The sequence below is a fragment of the Rhinatrema bivittatum genome, chromosome 3 (genome assembly GCF_901001135.1).
Source record: "Rhinatrema bivittatum chromosome 3, aRhiBiv1.1, whole genome shotgun sequence".
Taxonomy (NCBI): Eukaryota; Metazoa; Chordata; class Amphibia; order Gymnophiona; family Rhinatrematidae; genus Rhinatrema; species Rhinatrema bivittatum.
The window spans coordinates 122,794,090-122,818,577 of record NC_042617.1 but is presented as its reverse complement, the minus strand read 5'-3'; the positions used below and the strand labels follow the sequence as shown (position 1 = coordinate 122,818,577).

The 24,488-nt window shown below is 41.7% G+C and overlaps 1 protein-coding gene across 4 annotated transcripts in view; it reads left to right on the top strand.

The window, feature by feature from the left end:
* The window catches only part of B3GNT2 (UDP-GlcNAc:betaGal beta-1,3-N-acetylglucosaminyltransferase 2), a 78,980-nt gene that overhangs the window by 1,517 nt on the left and 52,975 nt on the right, over window positions 1-24,488 (top strand). The window lies entirely within an intron of this gene.

Sequence of the window (24,488 nt, the reverse complement as noted above, 5' to 3'; positions counted from 1 at the left end):
GGAGCACTTCATGGTATCTTCTGATTTATTGTAAACAAAAACGGATCACATCAGAATTAAAAGTTGATGGGTCCTTTAGCATGAAGAAAAGATGCTGGATTTTTGGAGGTCAAAAAGTTCTTACCCCTTTTACTCTTGCATTTCACTGACAGTTTAAAAAAAACCCTCTTATTCCTTTTGTTTCTGATGCTTTTCTAATCATGGTGTTGAAACATGGCAACAAGTTGCTACCTTATCAGAAGGCTTTCTTCTAGGTCTTTCTGTAAGAAGTGAATAGCAGAGCAAGAGCCAGCTCAGGTCAGTTCTTTTTGCTTGCCAGGTGGGCAGAGGATGCTCCAGAGGCATCATTTGCTGCATGGGAAGGGAGTGATGGTCACCACTCGCTGACAACCTAGTGGCCAGATTCAGGGCCCTGACTGCAGGGTTCCAGAGGGATCTCCGATGCAGGGCCTCAATCCAAAGGAATGGCACTGGGCCAGACTAAGTACATTTTGGGGTGCTGTGGGGGTTGGTTTATAAAATCCCAAAGTAGTTTTGCAGTTGGTATTGTTGCTTATTGACTATTTTTGGCTTGCACCCTTATTTTTTTTTCTTTTTTTAGTATGATTTTAGTACTGATCATTTTACAGTAGTCATGTTCTTGAACTAGAAATCTTGTGCCTTTATTTTTTTGACCTGCCACTTTTCACTCTCATTCTTTTGGAGCACCATTTCAGTTGAAACCAGGGCTGGTATTCTGGGGCTATGAATCTTCAATATTGTGATATTTGCATTTGATAGTTCATTAGCTTACATTTTTTTAACCTAGATTGCATTGGTTTGAATGTGGTGGTGTTTTGTTTTTTGTTTTTGTTTATGAATGATCATGATATAATAAATCCCACCTGTGAGTGAATACCTATGGAATGGACAATATTTCCCCGCAGTTATGATTCTGTTACTTTAAAAGTATTAAGGAATTGCTCTAAAACAGGACCCTCCCTTACCCCCATCCAACTCTTTATTGAGAATTCATTGCTGATAAGAGGATGTTATGAGCCGTCTCATGTTTTGCTCTTGGAGGAAATTTTAAATAGAATGGGAAACATGCATGTAATGGAGGCCAAGTGAACATACCCCTGCTTTGAACACATGTAAATATAATCAGGGTAGAGGTCTTGGAGGTGAATAACCATTTAAAGAGGTAGAAAGCAGCCTGCAATAAAGAATATGGGTGAGCTCTGTCTCCTGTGTGCTTGGAATATCATTATTCAGACCTTATGAATAACTTTTGGCGTGCTTCAAAAACACACTGAATAGCAGGCAGATGTCATCTTACACAGCAGTATATATTTGGGGAAAACCTGTTAGCTGTAATTCATATCATGGAGGCTCAAAACACTTTGAGGGTGAATGGTGCCCTTGCCCCCTCACCATTCATTCATACCGTCTACAGTTTAACTGCCCCAGGTCTTCACCCATGGTTTTTGTTTCTCTTTTAAGTTGTGTGGTTTAAGAACTTTGCCACTGATGGCATCACACCGTTCCCCAAAGAAGGAAATAATGCAAATTTTGTTCATATTTGCCTGGCTTATTAAAACTATGCTTGAGACAGCACACTGCATCATATTTGGTTATCTAATTTGAAATAATTCTTCAGAGCTACAGTATTAGCAGTTGTTTTAGGTATCTCAGTGGGCAGTTAAAATCTTATTTTATTCTCTCTTAACTTTTCCTATGACTTGTTGACCTTTATTTGTATATATCCAAGTGGACTAACATGGTAACCACAGCACTTAATTTTGGAGGAGATTTTAATCTAGGCTTTTTTTTTTTTTTTAAACTCTAACTGGATCATTTTAACCCTTATGACTGAGTGAAAGTAATAAAGTGAAAATCTAGTCTAAATATTTTTAGCAGCCAGAGAAACTTGTTTCTGCTTTTTCATTTTATTTTTATTGTTGCTATCTTGCTTTGCTTTTCTTTGACTTTTATTTAGTTCTTGATTTTGGGGGGTGTGTGTTTTTTTTTGTTTTTTGTTTTTTTTTTGCTACTCTTTCTGTTTTTTCCAGAATTTTAGGCATCAGTGCCAGGCACCTAAGTAACCTAGATCCTGAGATTTTTCCTTGTAAATGAATCAAGGTGCTATACTATTCTGATCAGAAACTCCTGCAGTCATCACTCATTTGATTTTATTTATGAACTGATGGCTGGAGTTGGGGAGGAAGATGGTTTTAAAACAGTTGTGCAATGTCACACTGGAGCGAGAATTGCACTCAGCACATATTTTGAATCGTGACCAAAAAAGAACTTATTTGCGCTTTTGGTGTATACACAATTTAAAACAGTTGTGACCATAATTTTAAAGTGCTGTAAAGAATTCAGATGTTAGATCAAGAACCTTCTTTTCCACAGCACCTGATTTGTATTAACTTCCTTGTGTGCTAAGGCTAGAGTACAATGACACCGCCTTTAGAAAAGTCCAAAATTAGCTCTTTTAGTGCATTATAATGTTGCTGTTTTTAGACTTTTTTTTGGGGGGGGGGGGGGATTTTCGAGTGCTGTGTAATAGTATTTATTTAGAGGATTCATATACCATCATTCCAAGTGACAGTGACTAGATCACAACGGTTTACAGCGTAAACATTCACAATTATAAATGACTAGACAAAGGGAAAAAACACAACTTGAATAAGTAATAAGTGTAGGAGATGGTAAAGTCTCTTCATTCAATCGGTTTCATAACTATAATTTTCATGGGAATCATTCTATTGAGTTTTTTGTTGATATTATGGATTTGAGAAATTGGACAGTTAATTTTATTATGTGATTTATGTAATTGGACAGTTTGTTTATATGCATTTTGGAACAGCCATGTTTTCAGGTCCTGTTTAATTTCTTTTTGTCTGTTATAGTTACGTCTTCAGGCATAGAATTCCATAGTTCAGGACTCGCTATTAACAAGTTTGCGACAAGTGAGAGATTTGTAATGTTGGGATTGAGGAGACCTTTATTTTGTGATCTCAGTTTGTTCAGGTTTGTGCTGTTTAAGTGACACCCCAAGCAGATCATTCATATTTAGGTTAATGTTATTGATTATCATCGTTGATGCTTTATATTGGATTCTTGATTGAATTGGTAGCCAGTGTAGTGCCTTCACTGTAGGAGTGATGTGTTCATAGTTTCTGGCGTCAGATAAGTCTTGCTGCTGCATTTTGGAGAAGTTGAAGAGGTTTTGTGCAACATGCAGGAAGACTTAGGAGCAAGGAACTGCAGTAGGCAAGGTTCAAAAACATTAGTACTTACTGTGTGTGTATGAATTAGTTGACATTGTCAGTATGTACTGTAAAGTACTTAGTGTAAGGAAATATACACCTTTAATTTATAGAGCACATCTTAGTTTAGCAAGTTTAAAAAAAAAAGCTTTTAACAATAGAGGAAGGAATAAGAGCAGAGGAGGAACCAATAGAGCTAAGAAATAGTATATCTGTTTTCAAGAATCAAGCTAATGTTACAGCTTTAATCTATATTTCTCTATATTATAAAAATATTAGGGGCTCTGGTTAAGCATTGCATTGTTTGCACATGTGCATAACACTACCCAGAGAAGTAGGAGGGGCAATAGGCAGCAAGGGAAGAGCATGGACAGTGAGTGCAGTCACAGCAGAAGAGCTGGTGACAGTTTCCTGGGCCCCATCAGCACAAGGAAGCAAAATTTAAAACACAGCAAAACCTGAGGTACCAGCAGTAGAGCCGGTGGGATTCCCCTGCCCCACTTTCTCATGAGAGAAAGAGAAGCTGTGGCAGGCATCAGAATGAGTGATGGTGGTTCCCAGGCAAAAAGATGATGTGGGAAGAGGAGTGGGGAGCGAGCAGTGGGGAGAGTAAGGAGGATGGAGTGGGATAGTGATGTAGGAGGTGAGTGAGGGGGGGGGGGCTGCAGGAGGGGAGCAGTGAGGTACAGAGGGGGAGTGATGAGAAGGAAAGAGTGCACATCCCTTCCTCTTCTCCTCCATGCACAACCCCCTTATTCTCTTCCTCATGCACACACCCCTACTCTTCGATCATTCCAGCACGGGCACCCACCCATCAACCCTTCCCCACATCCCTATATCTGATACATGCACGCACACTTATTCCCTGACACATACCAGTCTTTCATACCAACCCTCTCCACATACCTGGGTGGGGGAGAGAGGTGTGGAGGAGCAAAGTAGACAGCGAGGGGACAAATGCGCTCACACTCAATTCATCCTAATACCTCTCTCAGCAGGGGGAACCTGTGCAGTTTGCAAAGGGGAAATAGTCCATTCTCCAACATACACCACCTTGCTCTCACCACCACCTTGCTCTCATCTTATTTATTTATTTTAAGGTTTTTATATACCGGTATTTGTTGAGACATCATATTGGTTTACAATTAACTTATAACAATAGGGAAATACAATAAACAAGGGGAAAAGCGGAACTTGGCGAATATACAGAAGAGAATAACAATCTTTAGGGAGAACAAGCATACATAAGTATTGGCAGATTGAGGGTACCACATGGCTAATAAGGTAAAAACATCGAGTTGTGGCTAGGGAAGATTACAAATTAATATATAATTAGTTATATCTTTGCAGAAAAATGTACAAGAGCAGTGAGTGGCTAGGAGATATTGGCAGGGTGGAGGGAGAGTAGGGCAGTGGTGAGGTGGTGATTTGTTTATTCAGGGTAGGCTTGTTTGAATAGCCAGGTTTTCAGTTTCTTTTTAAATTGAGTGCTTATTTCAAGTCTAATGTCAGGTGGCATACTGTTCCAGTGAATGGGACCTGCTATCGAGAGTGCTCGCATTTTGGTGGAGGTTAGTCTGTATGTCTTGTGTGGGGGAATGTGAAGAGTGCCTTGGTTTACTGATCTAGTGGGGCGCTTGGAGTCGTGTGGTTGGTTTATATTGTTGGTCCATTTAATGTTGCTGTTGTGGATGGATTTATGCATAATGGATAAACCTTCCCACAACAACCCCCCCCCCCATGCATACACTCATGGGGAGTACAGTAGGGGAGAGGGAGACAGTGTACATGTGCACATGCATGCTTGCACCCACTCACTCGCACATGTGAAGAGAGGGAGGGTGGGTGGAAAATGTGGGAGGGTCTTCCCCCCCCCCCCCCCCCCCACATACTCTTCGCTTACCTCCCCATACCACTTACATATCCACCACTTACTACCACAGCGTGTGCAGACCATTTCCACACAGGTGGTGTGGAGAAGGGTAGGAGAAAACATGGAGAGTGCAAGGGGAGAAGTGCCCATGTACCCCACCACCAATGCCCCTGCCCACCTTCACATATCCTCTGCAAGCCATCTGGCTTACACCTTCCACATTGAATGCACCCCCTCCCCCCCCTCTCATTCCTCCACCCCCAACAGAGCAAGTGCAAGACACCGATAATGTACACATCCATCTGATGGAGGGGTTCCTTTAACATCCTGTGGGCACACAGTCAAGGGGAGTGTGGTGAAGAATTCTATAGCTCCCTTCCCTGCCTTTTTCATTAGTCACTTGCCTTACCCAGCTTCCATGTTTCACATAGGCATGAACATGGAATCTAGAGAGGAGAGCCCACTGGCAGGGTTGGCCAGCGAAGCCCCGGATTAATCATATAGAAATAGCTAAAAATTGAGCTAGAGGAATATTTGATGTTGGAGTCTTGCTATTCGATTATATTCTGTGTGGTTTTTCTTTCTGCTGTTTTTCTGTTACACACTACCACCTGTTTTTATTCCTGCTTTTACCAGCTGATGGTCTTAAAAATTAACAATTGTTCCTTCAGTTTGAGAGGACAGACATTGTGGAGCCTGATGAAATACACTGCAATATAAGCAAACAGCTGAACTGATGGAAAATGTATAAGCCAGAAATTCATGCATAAAGTCTGACTTGTGGAATTTGCTAGATTTTGTTTTCTTCTTTTTTTGTGTGTGCATTTGGCTGCTATCTGTACTGTTCTCTAAATTAAGAGATTGTTGGTGCGATGCTATTATGGAGCGTTAGAGCATCAGCAGTATCCAAACTTGGCACAAATGTTCTTTTGAAGAGTAACATTTTGCCCATTCTTTGCACTCATTAACTTTTGTGTGATTTATATTTGCTGTAGAAATTCTAGTCATATTTTTCCCGCAGTGGGCTTTGTTGTACAGCTTTAAGGGGACAAGAGACAGGATGGAGGCCTTCCAGAGAAGGGTGACCAAAATGGTGGGTGGTCTCCATCGAATGACTTATGAGGAGAGGCTGAAGAACCTGAATATGTATACCCTGGAGGAGAGGAGGAGCAGGAGTGATATGATACAAACCTTCAGATACTTGAAAGGTTTTAATGATCTATAGTCAACAACAATCAGTTTCCAATGGAAGCAATTTAGTAGAGCTAGGGGCTATAATTTGAAACTCTAGGGAGGAAGACTTAGAACCAATGTCAAGAAATATTTCTTCACGGAGAGGGTGGTGGATGCCTGGAATGCCCTTCCGGAGGAAGTGGTGAAGACTAAAACCGACGGATTTCAAAGGGGCATGGGATAAACACTGGATCCCTAAAGGCTAGATAGAAGATGGGAATGAATGAAAAAGCTTGGGGTAACCTGCATGGAGCGGCAGTTACTACCTTGGCAAGCTTGCTGGGCAGACAGAATGGACCATTTTGGTCTTTTTCTGCCATCATTACTATGTTCAGCACAAATTACCAAAATAGTGGTGTTGAAATGCTTTCCTGTGGTGTGTAGTTCTATTTGTGTTTCTACAGCCTAGCAGGGTAAGAACTTTCTCCATCCCCTATAGCTTCTTTATCTGTAGAGGTCACAGAGAAACAGATGTTATCGGGAAAAGGAGCGCTTGGTCCACCCAGTGTGTAAATTTGTGCCTGCCTACTGTATGTTGGGTCTTACCCAATCTGTGGTTTTTCTACCAGTAAGATCCTCTGTGTGCTTGAGTTCTGGTTACTATCGGCTTTCCTGGAAATAATCTCTTGAGCTTCTCTTCCTTCAGCTTTATATTATGACCCTTTTTTTTTTTTTTTTTAATTTTTCCCCTTGAGCTTTTCATTCATTGGGAAATGCTACTTTCTGGTACTTAATTGAAGCCACAACAAAATATTAATGTGCGGCAATAACTTAAACTGAACAATACCACTTTAAAGAAAATGTTAAATTTTAATATGTGCACACAACAATAGTGCACCAGATTTAAATCCTAACATTTAGAATAAGTAATTACAGAATATTTTGTTGCTGTATTTCGAAATGTGTGTGTGCTCTTTACTCCGCTCTCCTTGCATACTTAATTGAAGCCTACATAAGAATTGCCATACTGGGTCAGACCGAAGGTCCAAGATTCCAAAATCTTGACTAGTATCCACTTTGGTCTTCCTTCCCATTCCTCTAATCCAGACAAATTCGCAGCCTCTGAGACTCAAAGCACAGTCCTCTTGCCACCCCCCCAAAAAAAAAAAAAAAAAAGCCATAGTAGCATACAAAGCTTGATTTTAGTTTTCACTTTCTGCCTCCCTAGTTATTCTTCCAAGCCAGGCTCAAACCCACAGCTCCTGGGACTCAGAGCACAGCCCTGTTGCCTCTGAGTGTGCCCTAAAAATGGAGCATGAGAAAATCTACCTGAAGTACGTGGGCACTGATCCCACTGCCTTTCTCGTGCAAAGCGAGTGCGCTACCATTTGAATGTTTTTGTATCAAATTTCCCCTCTCCCTCTTTCAGTCTCATATATACTGCTTATAGTGCGGGCCATGTGCTGTTTTGATAGTCTTCTGAATTGCCTGTATCTTATCCATGTCCTTTTTGTAGGCATGGTTTCTAGAACTAAGCACAGCAATCAAGGCATGGTCTCACTGGAGACTTCTGTACTGTGGTAACATTACAAGCTAGAAGGCATTGTTGAATGGAAAATAAATGAAGACTGTACAAGTGAGAGCAGTCTGTTGTGAAATAGTTAACATGGAAGCTGTATCGAATTTAAAAAAAAAATGCATACGATTTTTGAAAAAGGCATGAAGTGAATAAAACACAAAAAAATCAAATGTGCACCAAAACATTTTATAAATATTTTTCTAAATTAATAAATACAATGGAAAACAAAACAATTAGATAATTACCTACTGCAACAGGGAAAATGTATAACTTTATCTGCATAAGTTATGACGTATAAGAGCTGGGCACCAGCTTCTTAAATTGACTAAGTGGTACAGGCAAAATTTTTTTTAAAATACATTTTCCCAAATATGCTGAAATAGTTTTTTATTGGTTAATAAACATCAAGGACCTGGACACTTACCAACAAATAAACTGTAAAGCTATTTTTAAAGAAATAGATTGCATGTTACAACTCATGTATTTTTCAAAATATCTAAAAATGTAAAATGGGATGTATAACTTAAAAAAAAAAAATTGTGCCTTTGTCTATATATTGCCTATGGACTTATTTTTAGATATGAGATAGATATATGAACAACTATTCAGGAAATTCCATATATTTTCCTTGATTGTAGGTTGGACTCCCCCCGCCCCCAATATTTATTTAAGGGTTTTTATATACCGCGGCTCGTTAGCAAACATCACCTCGGTTTACAATGAACATTAAATTAGCAACAAGCTTTACAATCCAACATAATTAAATAATGATACATTGCAGATAACATTGAAATTATAATATAATTAAAACTAAACTAGATTTGGCAGGGGCGCATAGAGCAGGAGGATCAAATTAAAGGTACATTATTAACAGTACAGATATTTACAAGGTCAGAATTAATTGACATATATAACAATATTAATAATATTGCAAGTAAATAGGTCACCAAGGTGTGTTTAGTGTTATTAAAAGTAACTGATTGGAATGGGAGGATAGTATTATATAAATGTCATATTATATATTTTAATCTGAAGGGAAAGGTTCACAAATTGTAGGCTTGTTTAAACAGCCATGTTAAGTTCTGTTTAATTTTCTTGTGGCAGGGTTCCAGGCGCAGATCAGTGGGTAATTTGTTCCACAGGTTGATTCCAGCTATTGTAAATGTTCGTTCTCTCGTTGGGACATATTTTATTTGTTTAAGCGTTGGAGTAGTTGGCTTAGCCTGGTGCGTTTTTCTAATTGGTCTGTCTGAAGTATGGCATGTAAAGAACTCAGAAAACCAATGCATGTCTTGTGTATAAGGGTGAGTACTTTGAATGCTATCCTAGATACAATCGGAAGCCAGTGTAGGAGTTGTAGAGCTGGAGTAATGTGTTCGTGGCGGTGCGTGTTAGTCAGCAGGCGTGCAGGTGCATTTTGTAGCATCTGTAATGGTTGTATTGAGTTATTTGGTAGACCTAGTAATAAGGAGTTACAGTAGTCCAATTTAGATAATATAGTAGCCTGTAGTACAGTCCGGAAATCATTAGGGTGTAGTAGTGGTTTTATCCTTTTCAAAGTATGAAGTTTGTGGAAACCATTTTTAATGGTGGAGGAGATGAATTTTTTTAATGTAAAATGATTGTCAATTATGACGCCAAGACTGCAGACTTGTTGTATAGTGTGATGGTCAGATAGGGATTGTAGAGTCGGGCTAGCATAGTTGTTGTTATCAATAATCCTGATCTCTTAAAACAGTGATCAGCCATCCCATACACCTGGGGGAATTCTATGCAGAGGAAATTGTGCACAGTATTTTAAAACTCTACATACCTTTTTTTATCCAAATAATCACTTTTCCTGTATTGTATTTTAAAATAAAAATTATTCAAACTTACTAATCAGATGCAGAATTCCTCCATCATAAGCTTTCTCTCCCAGGCTTGATCTCATGTTCCCCATTATTCTCACCTTAAAGTTTGCTGCTTTTTCTCTTCCCCCCCCTCAAAAGTTCAACTCCCATCACACTGTGCATGCTCTTGAATTTCCTCCTCCCAGTTTTTTCTCTTACTACTTTCCCTGTCTCTTTCCTCTAGGCTCCACTCCCACTACTACCCCTTCCTCTTCCATTCTGTTCCCTAACTCTGCCACTTCCTTCTTACAGCCCACATGGCTGGTGCTGCTGTCTTCTCCTCCCCCCCCAACACCCAATTCTGTGAAAATTGTCTTGTGCAATGGTGCAGGCCCCCCACGCCCCTCCCTACCTGCAGTACATATTAAATACTAACTTAGAAACATAAAAATGACGGCAGAAAAGGATCAAATAGTCTATCCAGTCTGCCCAGTAAGCTTATGGCAGTATCTGCTATGCTGTGTAGGTTACCCCATGCTTATCTGTTTCCTAGACCATAAAAGTCAGGGCACTCATTGACTGCTGTTGAATCCAATTCCCTGTTATGCCTTGCTGTCGAAGCAGAAGGCAATGTTTGAGTTGCATCAAAGTATCAGTCTTATTGGTTAAGGGGAGTAATCGCCGCATCAGCAAGTTACCCCCATACTTGTTTCCGCAGACTGTAAAAGTTGAGGCTCTCAGTTGCTAAATGAATCCAATTTCCCTTTTCCCCCTGCCGTTGAAGCAGAGAGCACTGATGGAATTGCATCAATAGCATCAAGGCTTATTGGTTAAGGGTAATAACCGCCACGCCATCAAGTTACTACATGCACTCTTTCTTCATTTCCGTCCTTTAGCCTTTAGGGATCCACAGTGTTTATCCCATGCCCTTTTGAATTCTTTCACTGTTTTGGTTTTCACCACCTCCTCCAGAAGGGCATTCCAGGCATCCACCACCCTCTCTGTGAAGAAATGTTTTCTGACAGCAGGGCCGACTCCATGGAACCCTCTCCCACCAGACCTCCGTCAAGAACATTGTCTCCAAACTTTCAAGAAAGACTTAAAAACTTGGCGCTTCAGTCAAGCTTTCCCTGAAAACCCAAGTTCTCTCTGACGCTGTTCTTAGAACATGGACTAAGGCCAACAGTTAATGGGCACACGGATCTCTCTACACAGCCCTCCCAGGACTCATCCAGGTTTCTCCCTCCTATTTTCTTCCGTAGGCTCTACCCCTTACTCCTTCCTGCCCCCTCCCAACCCCTTTGCCATCCTTTCCCTCCTTCTCTTCTCCCTTATCCAAGCTACTTACATCAAAACAAGTAGGAAGGTTATCTTGTATTAAAGTATTTATATTTTATTTTTATTTTATTTTTATTAATTCTGCGTTGAAGCTGCTTTCGGTTTGTAACTGTTCCTTGTTTCCAAATGTTTGAATGTTATAAGACGCTAATGTTCATTGTTTAATGTTTCGCCTCCCAGTGAAAGTTCTGTTTCAATGTAAACCGGTGTGATCTGTATTCTTTACAGGAATGTCGGTTATATAAAAATTAAAAATAAATAAATATCGTCCTTGGAGTTTCATTTCGTGACCCCTAGTTCTACTGATTTCTTTCCAACAGAAAAGGTTTGATGTTTGCACATCATTAAAACATTTTAGGTATCTGAAGGTCTGTATCATATCACCCCTGCACCTCCTCTCTTCCAGGGTATACATATTCTTATCCTTAGTCTCTCCTCATAGGTTTTCTGATACTGACCTCACATCATTTTGGTAGCCCTTCTCTGGACCACCTCTATCCTGTCTTTATCCCTTTTGAGATAAGGGCTCCAGAACTGAACAGAATACTCCAGGTGAGGCCTCACCAAGGACCTGTACAATGGTATCACCACCTCAATTTTCTTACTGACTATTCCTCTCTATGCAGCCTAGCATTCTTCTGGCTTAGCTATCGCCTTGTCACATTGCATCACCATCTTCAGATCACTAGAAACTATCACCCCAGGATGCACATCAGCCTCCCTCCCATCTCGTACAGCTCTTTTGGATTTCTGCATTCCAGATGCATGGCTCTGCACTTCTTGGCATTGAATCCCAGCTGCCAAATCTGCAACCACTTTTCATTCACTCTACTTCAGGCATGTCCACTCTGCAGATCTTGTATCTTTCGCGAATAGACAAACTTTATCTTCTATCCCTTCTGCAATGTTAATCACAAAGATATTGAACAGAACTGATCCCGATCCCTGTGGCACTCCACTTAACACAGGTCTCTCTTCAGAGTAGGTTCCATTGTCTCCTATCAGTCAACCAGTTTGTAATCCACTGCACCACCTTGGTGTGCACACCGAAGCTTCTCATTTTGTTCACAAGCCTCCTATGTGGAACGGTATCAGAAGGTTTGCTGAAATCCAAAGAGATGACATCGCGTGCTCTTCATCAATCCAATTTTCTAGTTACCCAATCAGAATCTTCCTCTGACTCTATGCTGCCTCGGGTCTAGCAACTTATCGGATTGTAGTTCATTATCTTTTCTTTCAGCAGCGTCTCAATTAGTTTTCCCACCAACAAAGTGAGGCTAACCAGCCTGTAATTTCCAGCCTCTTCTCTGCTACCACTCTTAATAAGCGGGACCACAAATACTCCTCTTCTCCAATCTCGCGGCACCACTCCCGTTTTCAGAGATCTATTGAACAGGTCATTTAGCGGACCCGCCAGGACATCTGAGTTGTCGTACTATCCTGGGATGTACCTCATCCGGCCCCATGGATTTGTCCATGTTCAGTTTTTCTAGCTCTTCTCACATTCTTTTCTGTAAAAGTTGTCTAGCCCATTCCCTTCTATGTTCATTTCAACCAGCAACGGTTCTTCTCCAGGGTCATCTTTAGTAAACACAGAACTGAAGTATTTGTTTAATATTTCCGCCATTTTCTTGTTTGTCTCTGTACATTGCTCATTGTCACCTTTCAATTTCACTATATAGCTTTGGGCTTTCCTTCTTTCTCTTATATATCTGAAAAATGTTTTGTTTTGTTGCCCCTTTATCTCTTGGGCAATCCTTTCTTCCACTTGACCTTTTGCTTTTCTGCTTTTCTAATTTTTTTTTTTCTTCATATCCATCATTTTCACCAGGTATTGTTTCCTGTGGGATCCTTTATGCTTCCTGAATGCTGATCTTTTTGCCTTTATTTTTACAACCACCTCCTTTGAGAACCAAATTGGTTTCTTTTTCCTTGAACTTCTGTTTACTTTACTTTTCTCACAAATAGATTTGTTACCTTTTAATTTAGCCCACAATTGTTCCACCTCACCCATTTTCTCCCAGTTTTCTAGTTCTTCCGCCAGGTACATCCCCATTTTGTCAAAGTCCGTATATTTTAAAATTCAAAACTCAGGTCTTTGTGTGACTTCCTTTATCTTATTTGCAATATCAAACCATACAACTTGTACTCAGGTGGGCCTCTGTACATTATAGACATTTATCCCCATTTGTGATGCTAGGTCCAGGATTACACCGTCCCTTGTGGGATCCATTACCACTTGTTTGAGCATAGCCCCTTGGAGAGGGCATCCACCATCTGTCTACTTGTAGATTCTGCAGAAGGCATACTCCAGTCTACATCCGGCAGATTAAAATCTCCAACGAGCAACAATTCTCCCTTCTTTCCCATCTTTTTGATGTCTTCAATCAGATCTCTGTCCAGCTCTGCTGCCTGAATTGGAGACCTGTAGACCACGCCAATGTAAATGAAAGCATCATAATGCTTCTTCGCTACCCCATGTCCCTTGCATTTCAATTGCTTGGATATTGCTTCTGACATAAAGTGCCAATGTTACACCTCTCCTGTCCTCTCTGTGTCCTTTCCTAATAAGTTACAGCCAGGGATGGCTGTATCCCAGGCATGTTTCTGAAACAGCAACTCTATCCGGACCCATTTTCACCATTAGAGCCTATAGGTCTGGGATTTTATTGTGCTCATAGCGTTCCAGTTTCTCTCCTTCAGGTTTCCTCTCTTCTTGGACTTCTTTTGTGCCTTATTCAGCCGACTTTTGTTATCCCCCTTCACCCATTTCTTTGAGATTTGGGGGGGTGACCTTCCAGTTTCCTTCCACCACCCCTGTCCTCTAGTTTAAATGCCTTATGGCATAGGATTTGAATTTATCTCTTAGGATCCTTTTTCCTGCTACAGACAGATGTAAGCCATCTTTGACAGAGCCTTTTACTGTTCCATACACGGCCCCAGCCCCCAGTATATCCAAAACTTTCTTTCTTACACCAAGTTTTGAGCCATGCACTGAAGTTATCTATATGGCTTAGCCTCTTTCCCCTTTCCATGAACAGGTAACAGTTCTGAAAAGGCAATCGTCTTTGCCATGTGACTAATCTGCTTCGCCAGAGACTGGAAATCTCTCTGTACCACAGTTAATATTAGCTACTATAATTTTAGCTTACAAGGAGTTATAGGGATTTTGTAGGATCTTCTGTATATTTAAGTGAGGTTTTTTCTTTTTCTTTTTTTTTAATCCTCTTAGCACTGCTAACAATCAATATCAATACGCCTCACTTCCTGCCCTTCAGTGCTGCGGTCTGAGCAATCCCCTCAAAGACACACCAACAATGCATATATACAAAACTTTTAGGCTATATTTCAGAGATTTAAGGCAGTAATATATACTTAGCTTGGATCTCTTCTGGACAGGAAATAACCAGAAAAGACTGTCATTTGCCCCTGCTACTCACAAGACTATCTGTCTGCTATTGATTAGGTGAAAATCCACTGAATTGAGAGTAAAAATAAAATTCACTACATTCATTCCAAACTTCTATAAACTTTTATTACAGCTTCATAGAACATCTACAACCTATATCTAAAAATCTCAATCACTCCACATTCACACCTTTAAAAACACAAATATCAAAGTGTTTTGAATAGAGGATACAATCATATATTGGTGTGTGTGTGTGTGTATATATCAGTTATAACATTTATAAAAATGTTTAAATCACATCAATATGTTTACCTTTCCCTCTTTTCACATTATGTCATGTGCTAATAATGTGCACTGAAATATTGTACTTTTCCAAATTACTATTCCTTTTATAACGACCAAACAGGTTTTCCTCTTATGCGCAACTAATAGTGACTAATAAAGATGGAACTATCCAAAGACTTCTCTTCTCAGAAATTCTCATTCACTTGATAGCAAGCTGATTAGCTGCATAGAAGAGGAAAACCTGTTTGGTCGTTATAAAAGGAATAGTAATTTTGGAAAAGAATCACAATATTTGTACATGAAATGACTATCATGTGAGAACCATCTGTCGGGTGTGTCCCGACAAAGGTTGAGAACTGGAGTAGAGAATTACAGATGAAGGGTTATTTCTCATTAAATATGTACATGTTATAGATTGTACATATTTGAGGAAAGGAAGCCCTCACTACTCTACTGATCTGGGATTGCATATTAAATCTTAGTCTAATACAATGCCCAGTATTCAAGCCTCAAATTTCACAAGTATAATGGCCATGTTTATTTCTTACAGTTGAATAATAAGTGTCTTAAATTTGTGGGCGGACTTAAGGCAAGGAAGAGCTACCTCCCACGCAGGTTGAGTCCTTAGGTTGAGGCTGGAATTTGGAGACATGGGCTTAGGCAGTGCAGGACTGGAGACAAGGGCTGGGCACATGTGGAACTAGACTGGGCAGACTAGGACAAGGCAATGCACTGACAAGTCAGGACTAGGCCAGACAAGGACAGGATGGGGACAAAATAGAACAAAACAAGGAACTCTGAGGCCCATAGGCACCTAAGCATAAGGCCCAGATACCAGACAAGGAGATACTAGGAGGCTCGGAGGCCACAGGGCTAGGCAGAAGGCCTGAGAAAGCCATAGAGCAGGGCCAAGCAGGGTAGACTCAACAAGGCATCAGGTATTGCAAGAGGCAGGGCTAAATAGGCCAAGCTCTGCTGAGTTATGAGTCTCTATGGAGACTATAGCTGTAGTGAGAGCAGGTTTAGCTCCATGGGGACCTCTGGTTGCAGGGAGGCTGCATAGCAGGCTGGATCCTAACAGTACCCTCCCCTCTCAAGCCCACTTCCCCTGGGTCCCACTGGACAGGAGGATCTTGGGCATTGGGGCTATAGCCAGGGTTGAACCAGACACTAGAAGTCATAGGAGACTATGAATGAAAGTCTTTGAAGGTCCACTGAGAACACCTGGGAGTGGGTTGTCAGACTCAGGGTGTTTTAGGCACATTAGTCTCAAAGCAAGGCTGGCTTCCCTCAGGCAAGGCTGAAGAAGTAGGATCCATCAGAAGTATATCAGAGACTGGCTGAGGCTCCAGTCGGAGTGGTCATGGCAAACTAGAGCTCCACCTGGAGCAGTATGACTGGAGCTGCTATGGTAGCATTCACATCCTGGAGAGGATTGTTCAGAGCAGGATCTGGAACAGAACTAAAGACTGGAACATAATTGACGTCTCTTCAGGAGATAAAGGCAGAATGGGTCCTGCATACCAGATTCTTCCCAGGTAATTATCCAGGCTGGCTAAGACATTGCTGCAGGATTATTGGTGGGAGTGACCTCCACTACTGAGGTAGTTTTTAATGCATCATCCAGATAGCTAGATTTAGTTAGGCAAGATGACCTAGTGTAATTGTGGGAATTGTATAGGCTGTTTTCTGTGAGGCTCAAGCTCCAATTAACCTCTGATTAGCTAAAGATGGAGTTTCAGGTCTTGGGGCAAGGCTTTTAGTATTTAACAAAGTGGAGAACCCAAAGGCAGTTGAGGTGGATCTTACAAAATCCTCTTGTTCAGAGTTTGGTTTTAAAAGTTAACCTTGGCTGGAGATGAAATTGCAGATAGCTTGATCACGCTTAGGTGGGGCTGTTAACCTGACAAGATTAAGGCTGAAGTTTTTGAGAGTTGAAGTAGAAGAATCCTTCAAAACAAGTAAACTTGGAAGTTGGTTATATTAATATTCCTTTTTAACTTGATTGCAATGTTCCTCCCCACGAGCTTCTGCTGATTAGATATTGCCTTCAGAAGGAATTAAAACAGGTAGCTTTAGCCCTTGACCATGATCTTCTTCTTTCTTTTTTTTTTTTCCCCAGTGTCTGGTGCTGCAATTTAACTGAATCCATGTTTTGTTCCCACCTTGGTTTCACCAGTTTTACTTGCAAGGTGCTTTTCCTGTTAATTGCAGTGGACAAAGAGGAATCCTCTTTTACTACCTTCTGAGGAGAGAGGTTACCTCTAAGACAGCGCTTCTCAACCAGTGTGTCGCATGCTCCCGGTCTCTCCCACTGCTCTTCCTTCCCTGCTGCCGTTGCCACCGGGCTTTCAGACGTTCAAGCTCAGTGGGAACAGCAGCGGTGGTAGAAGAAGCAGTGGCACCTTCAGCTGGCCTTTTCTTCTTCCCGTGCCCCCCCCGCCATGAACAGGAAGTGATACACAGTGCGCGGGAAGGAGAGAGAGCCGTGCCACGTGGGGAAAAATAGCAGCAGCCGGTAATCGGGAAAGGAGACAGCAGCATGAGCCTCCCGCGGCCGATGGGATTCTTCTTTCTTGGCCTGTGGGGGCTAGAGGAGGAGGCTGCTGCAGCTACCATTTGTGCTCGGGGGGTGGGGGGGGGAAGAAGTGAGAGAGAGAAGCAGCCAGCCTGTGTGATTGAGAGAAACTGGTCAGAGAGCTGATGTGTGTGTGTGTGTGTGTGTGAGAGACGATGAAAGTGACTGCTCAGGAGACTGATGTGTGTGTGAGACATTAGTCAAGGAGGTGACTGGTGTGTGTGTGTGTGTGTGTGTGTGTGAGAAAAAGCATGGAAGTGAAAAATCTGGGTATGTGAGAGCATGGGCGTAAGAAGCCTTGTGTTGGGGGGGGGGGGTGTGTGTGTGTGTGTGTGAAAATCAAGCTTCTCACTCCCATGCTTTCTATGTGAGAGCATGGAAGTGTGTGTGTGTGTATGAGAGAGACAGACTGGTTGGTAAGGTGACGGTGTGTATGTGAGAGAAAGAGACTGGTGTGTGTGAATGTGAGAGAGAATATGATTCAGGGAGTGAGAAGCCTGTCATGGGGGCATGACTGGTATGGTGTGTGTGTGTGAGAGACATGGGCATTAAGGAAGAGGACCATGAGTATAGAGCTTAGCTTCTACTGCTGCTTCTGGTGTGTGCCATGGCCTGTAGGAGAGCTGCTGGAGGAGGGTAAATAAAGGTGGCTTTAAGTTTATTTTTCTTGATTGACTGCCATTTTAATTATTTAATATTATGTGATGTCTGCTTTTTTGAAATATTTTATTGGTGTTTGGAGAATGTTTAATAGTTTTTATGAGTTTTTAATTGTTGGATGTTGTTCTGTTCATAGCTGTTTTGAAACATTTATTCTGCTTATTAGTATAGTTTTACAATTATTTCTGTGTGGGGATCTATAGCTGCTTGCTAGTTCTGTTTTCCTAATAAGAGGTGTATTGGTTTTTAAGACCTGATTTAATATTTGTAGTGTTGCCTTTTCATAGATAGGGTTGCTCTTGTTTGAGTGTATTCCATAATACAGGTGTAACTGTGTGCGGATTAGTTTATGTGCATTACTACAGATCCTGGGAGTATGTTAGGTCGGTTCTGTGTTTGTTATCGAGATGAGATATTTTACTAGCATGTAAGCGTTTTCAGTCTTATTTGTTGTGTTTTCTCAAGAGGACATGCATTGGTGGTAAACTGCTGTCTTTTCATAAGTAGGGCTATTGAGCCTGGAAGTAGGAGTTTGAGTTGCTGTTACAGAGATGACACCAGAACCAGAATATCTTTTTTTTTTTTTTGTAGGGTGAGTTGTATGGGGAATGTCAATTCTGCTTTACATCCATTATTGTGGATGTAAAGTACAGTTTGCATCCCGTGGATGCAAACTGTACTTTTACATCTAGCCCCATGATGATCATGGGTCAGTGTGTCATGCATGTGAGAATCATCTGTCAGGTGTGTCCTGACAGAAAAAAGGTTGAAAACCACTGCTCTAAGAGGAACATTCAGTGATTGTAAGTCAGGTTCAACAGAATCTAGTCTAAACACAAGACTTAACTGGCTTGGTTTTTACCTTCCCATTATGGGTAAAGGAGGTGGCAGACGTTAACACAAATGATAGTGGCTTGAACGCTACAAGGGCCTACCTCTTCTGAGGTCAGTTTTCTGTGACTGAATCTTGTCTTAGAAGTTGGTTTTGAAGTAGCCCGCTTTCACTTTGCTACTACCAAGCAGCTATATTCTCCATAGCATTTTTCTCATCTACAAAAAGGTGTTGCAAGACTAGGAAGATTGCAACAACTACATACCCATTCAAATAATGGACTCGTGCGTTGGCAACCCCTTTCATTCCCAGTAACAAGGGTTGTACGGCAGTGCTCTAGTATCTGGAGGTTTTGGAGCAATAGGTATTTGGTCAGAAATTATAGGTACCTTACAATAAAAGCAATCCTCTAGAGCAGTGGTCCCCAACCCTGTCCTGGGGGCCCACCAGCCAGTCGGGTTTTTAGGATACCCACAATGAATATGCATGCACTGCCTCCATAACATGCAAATTTTTTCTCATGCATATTCATTGTGAGTATCCTGAAAATCTGACTGGCTGGTGGGCCCCCCGGACAGGGTTGGGGACCACTGTTCTAGAGACATGGAATTCACACATTTGTACTCCATCCATTCCCATAAAGCATTGTGAATCCTGAGGGGCTATGAGCATGGAAAAGAGAGCAAAGCCAGTATAGAGCTTGAGGGTTCAAAAGGATTTAAAGAATTTTCATTGAGCTTACCAGGCAGGCAAGGAGTCCTAGACTCACTCATTTATTTATTTATTTATAGCTTTTCTATACCGACTTTCCAATAACAGAATTACTGATCAATTCGGTTTACATTTTAAACTTTAACAGTGACAAGTAATTGTCTTACAATGAACAGGAAGAAATAACTTGGAAATAAATATATGGGGATTATAACATAGATACAATATATAAAGCCTAATGTAGGCATTGGCATAAAACATAGGCGTGGAGTTGGGTATCGAATTTAGGACTGTCGGTAGGGTTGGGTATTGATTTTTTTTTTTTTTTGGACTGCCAAGGATTTGAAACTGAATTGATGAGTTCTTTGGGGTATTATTTGTTATTCATTGGGGTATTCTTTGGGGTTCGAGGAATGTTTAGAGTTGAACTTGTCTCTTTCTTATATAGATCTCTTGTCGGTTGTTTGAAAACCTGAAGTTTTTAAGTAGTTCTCTTATAGATTGATTGACTCATGGGTCTGGCTAGAGCTGGAGAACTACTGAAGATGATTTTAGGGAGTTATTTTTTAGTTTCCCGGAAGAGCATTGTTATATGAAGGTGGGGTTAATAGTGGATCAGAGTAATCACCAATAAATTGATAAATATGGATCAATATATATATTGCACATAGCTTAAACATAAGGATCGTTAAAGTATGAAAATTTAGCATACTCTGTTTTTCTAACGAGCTGAGAAGCGCAAGGAACACATCCGTTCTCTATCAGATAAGGCCAGTGTTTAGAGTGAGGCAGTATAGGATTTCTAACAGGCCATATCCTAATGAGCTATAGCTGGGCATAAATCTTGTCAAAGTTGTGATTGCAAATTAGAACATATAAAACTTGTAGATTCTGGATTAGAGCTAGATAATGAGAATATAAGAAGCTGCAATAGACAGTATTCTGTAGATGATCCACAGACACAAGCTGATAGTTCGTGGGTCTTCGGGCCTGTATTGTCTTTCATTTCCCAGGATATACTGACTCATAGAAAGATCTATGAGGGAAGTACCTTCACGACTCTCTCTGTCTTGGTTGAAGGCTAAATGGGGCAGGGGTGGGATGGGCCTACCGGACATGGCCACATATAATTTAGCATGTAATATGCGGGTTATTAGAGATTGGGTGTTGGATGTGGGAACTTTTACATCCATGTACTCTGAATGGGCAGTGATGGCACCATTAGCCCCAGCTTATACGCTGCAGGCGACATCGGCCAATCTCCCTTCATTTTTGTTAGGTACTCCGTTGGTCCGCCCGATTCGAATGACATGGCGGCGAAATTGAATATTTCGCCCCGGTGTGCGGAAACGCTGAGTTTACCCCGGGATCACAGTCATCAGGTTTTTGGACCTGGCAGATGAGGGGCATCCCATATTTGGGACACTTGCTTACCACGGAGGGGAGGATTTTTTCCTACAAGGAACTCCAAGCTACCTATGGGTTGGGTAATGCACACACGTTTTCTTATTTACAAATAAGCCACTATTTGCAGTCCCTCCCGGAAGAACATAAAAGCCCAGCCCTATTTCATTCCATAAACCAGATATTTCAATTTGAGAGCAGAGTGACCCCCGTCTTTGTCCTGTTACTATGCGCGGATGCGACAGGGCGCGGAGGAAGACGTGTACACTCTTGGCCTCACGGTGGAACAAAGATGGAGACTTTGTTGTTACTCAGGCAATATTAAAGAGGTGTTTTCGCCGTGTAGCCAGGATCTCGATTAATCAATATTATCGAACTACAATACAAATTTTTGAGTCTGGCATACGTGTCCCCTCAAATAGCATTTCACCTAAAAATAGCGCCCACGGCAGGATGTTTCCGGTGTGGTCATAGCCTGGGTACTTTATCGCATGCCTTTTGGGCTTGTCCGCCGATAAAACATTTTTGGCGACTTATTACAGACTATTTAGCAGATTTGCTGGATGTAGCCTTTCCTGCTACCCCATTATGGTTGTTATTTGGCTGTATATCACCAATTCGGATCCGAGATCCTGGCTCACGTATGTTCCTGGCTAAAGCTTGTCTTGTAGGAAAAAGAATCATTTTATCTGGATGGAGGACGACTGATGAACCATCCTACTGGGCCTGGAGAAATAGTCTACACTCGATGATGAACATGGAAAATATAGCGTCTCGGCAATCCTTCAACGCTAGGAAGTGATTCCTCTCTGTGTGGCAACTATATATTCAAACTCTCCCACATCGCATTCGCAGTCGTCTTCTCAATGCTTGAGTGATCAGAACTTTGGTTTGTTTACATCATGGACTGTGGACCGTGAAGTGTATTCAGAATATATGCTGTTTGCTTATATATAGGGGGGGGGGAGGGGAAGGGGGGAGATGGGGTTCAAAATTAGTAAGTGGTATTCATTGCTCGTATGCTTGAGGAGGGTACAGAAACCATCCCACCTCGGGATTGTTTTATGTTTTTATTGTTAAAACCAATAAAAACAGTTTAAACACAAAAAAAACCCAACCAAAAAAAACCATGAATAGAACACAAAGGAGAAAAATAGACACTGTAGCCACAAGACAGCAATCTTTTTATTCCCAAAAAGTGGCATATAGAGAAGTTGAATTGATACTTAGGTTAAACCTGACTTATCCTTCAAAACAGCAATACGAATCCTAAAAGAAGCAAATAGAGAAATCGAGGTTTTTATGTTGAATGAAGATGTATCAAACTACTTGTGACAGAGGACAGTTGGGCAGCAATAGAATTGTAGTCTACCTCATTTCATGGAAACGTATCTTCAAAATTGGGGTGGGGGAGGGAAGGACATGTAAAACATGCATTATCCCAGGACAAGCAGGATGCTAGTCCTCACATATGGGTGACGTCACTCACAGAGCCCTAATGCGGGAAAACTTCTGGCAAAGTTTCTAGAAGCTTTTGACTGGCAGCCTGGGGCTACTGAGCATGCCCGGCATGCCATGATATTCCCTGCCACAGGGGTCTCACTTCAGTCTTCATTTTTCTGCGCTGCCATCGACATCGCGGTCACAGGAGCCCTGTGAGGTTTTCCTCACAAGTTGACAAAAGTCAATACTTTCTTTAAAAAATTTGCCCCATTTCGGGTCTCATAGTGTTTGTCACCGGACGGTGACAAGGAAATTAGCTTCCACTAATAAATTTAGCATTTTTTCATCGACTGATGTCGAGTCAAGATGTCATCAGGCTTCAAAAAGTGCCCAGCCTGCAACCGAACAATGTCCATAACGGACCCGCATATCGCATGCGTTCGGTGCCTCGGAGGACAGCACGACATCGCTTCCTGTCCAGAATGCCAGGAGATGACTGCAAAAGGCAGAAAACTCCACCAAGAAAAAATGGCACAGATTTTTCAAATCCAATCGGGGCCTTCACCGACAACTTCCACAAAATCATCGCTGGTAGGCCTTACTAAAAGATTCTTCTCAAGAAAAGACTTCCGGAGGGTTCGGGCGATGCCTCTTCTCCAACACCCTCCACTTCATCGACAAGGTCGGTATCTGAACCAAGATCGAAGCACAAGCACTGACGGCATCGATCTATCCCGCCGCTTCCGCCGCCTGATGAACCGAGCGCTAAGAAGCAAAAGTTGTCCTCACCTACGGTGACTTCCGTTCCCTCTGTTCCAGCATCGATACAGTCGACCTCACAGCAGGCATCGACTTCGATTCCTGACTTGACTGTGTTAATCAGACAAATAGTCACCGATGCCTTAAAACATCAAATTCCGGCGCCATCGCCGATGCCGACAACCATGTCGATGCCAGCGGGATCGCTGATGTCAGAAGTTTCTTCGATACCGGCTTCACAGCCAATGCCGGCAACTATGCCGATGCCAGCGGTATCTTCGATGCCTTCGATTCCGCTGATGTCTACCTCGATGCAAATGACAACATCGATGACGGAGCCGGTTCCGGCATTCATACCATCGGTGCCTTTACCATTCTCGATGCCTTTGATGCCAACCTGGCCTATAACATCGATGATTCCTATCTCGATGTTTTCCTTTACTACATCATCGATGCCATCTGTTACACAATCGATGTCTCTCTATACCATGGCACCATCCAAACCTCCTTTGCAAAGGAAAACCACTTCCATGCAAAAGTCATCTGGGAAATTTAAGCATTCTTTGCCAAAACCTTCTACCACAGCTCCAGACACTTCCAGTTCTGAAGCAGCACTACACAACCTGCTCACTAAGAGATATCAGGACCTTCTAGCTTCATTGCCCATTATGCATGGGCAAGAAGAGGAGGAGCAAGAAACTTCACCTGATCCACAAGATCCATTACAAGGCCCTTCTGGGATACCTCCACCTCAAAGGCCGGTACCTCCTCCATATCAAACACCAACTTCTGATACCTGGTCGGATACAGCATCTGAGCCCTCATCAGAGGACTTTATGTCTGATCCCTCCCCACCTCAATCCAAAAAAGTCACCTCCAGAGGACCTTTCTTTTTCCTCTTTTATCCAAGAGATGTCAGAGTCCATACCCTTCCAACTACAAGCAGAAAAAGATGAGGCAACAGACACTGGAAATTTTACAGTTTGTAGATCCTCCTAAGCACAATCTGGCCATCCCTGTCCATGAAGTGCTACTACAACTCCAGCAGAGGATTTGGGAACACCCCTGTACAACTCCTGCTGTTAATAAAAGGGTAGATTCTACCTATCTAGTTCAATCTGCACCAGGATTTGAGAACTCAACTTCCTCATAATTCACTTGTAGTTGAATCTGCTCAGAAGAAATCTCGGAGGACCAGAACTCATGCCTCGATCCCTCCAGGAAAGGACAATAGATTTTTAGATCAGATGGGAAGAAAAACCTATCAGGGGGCCATGCTCAACTCAAAAATTGCAGCATACCAACTTTACATGACTCAACACCAGAGAAATCTCTGGAAACAGATTGAAGAATTTGTA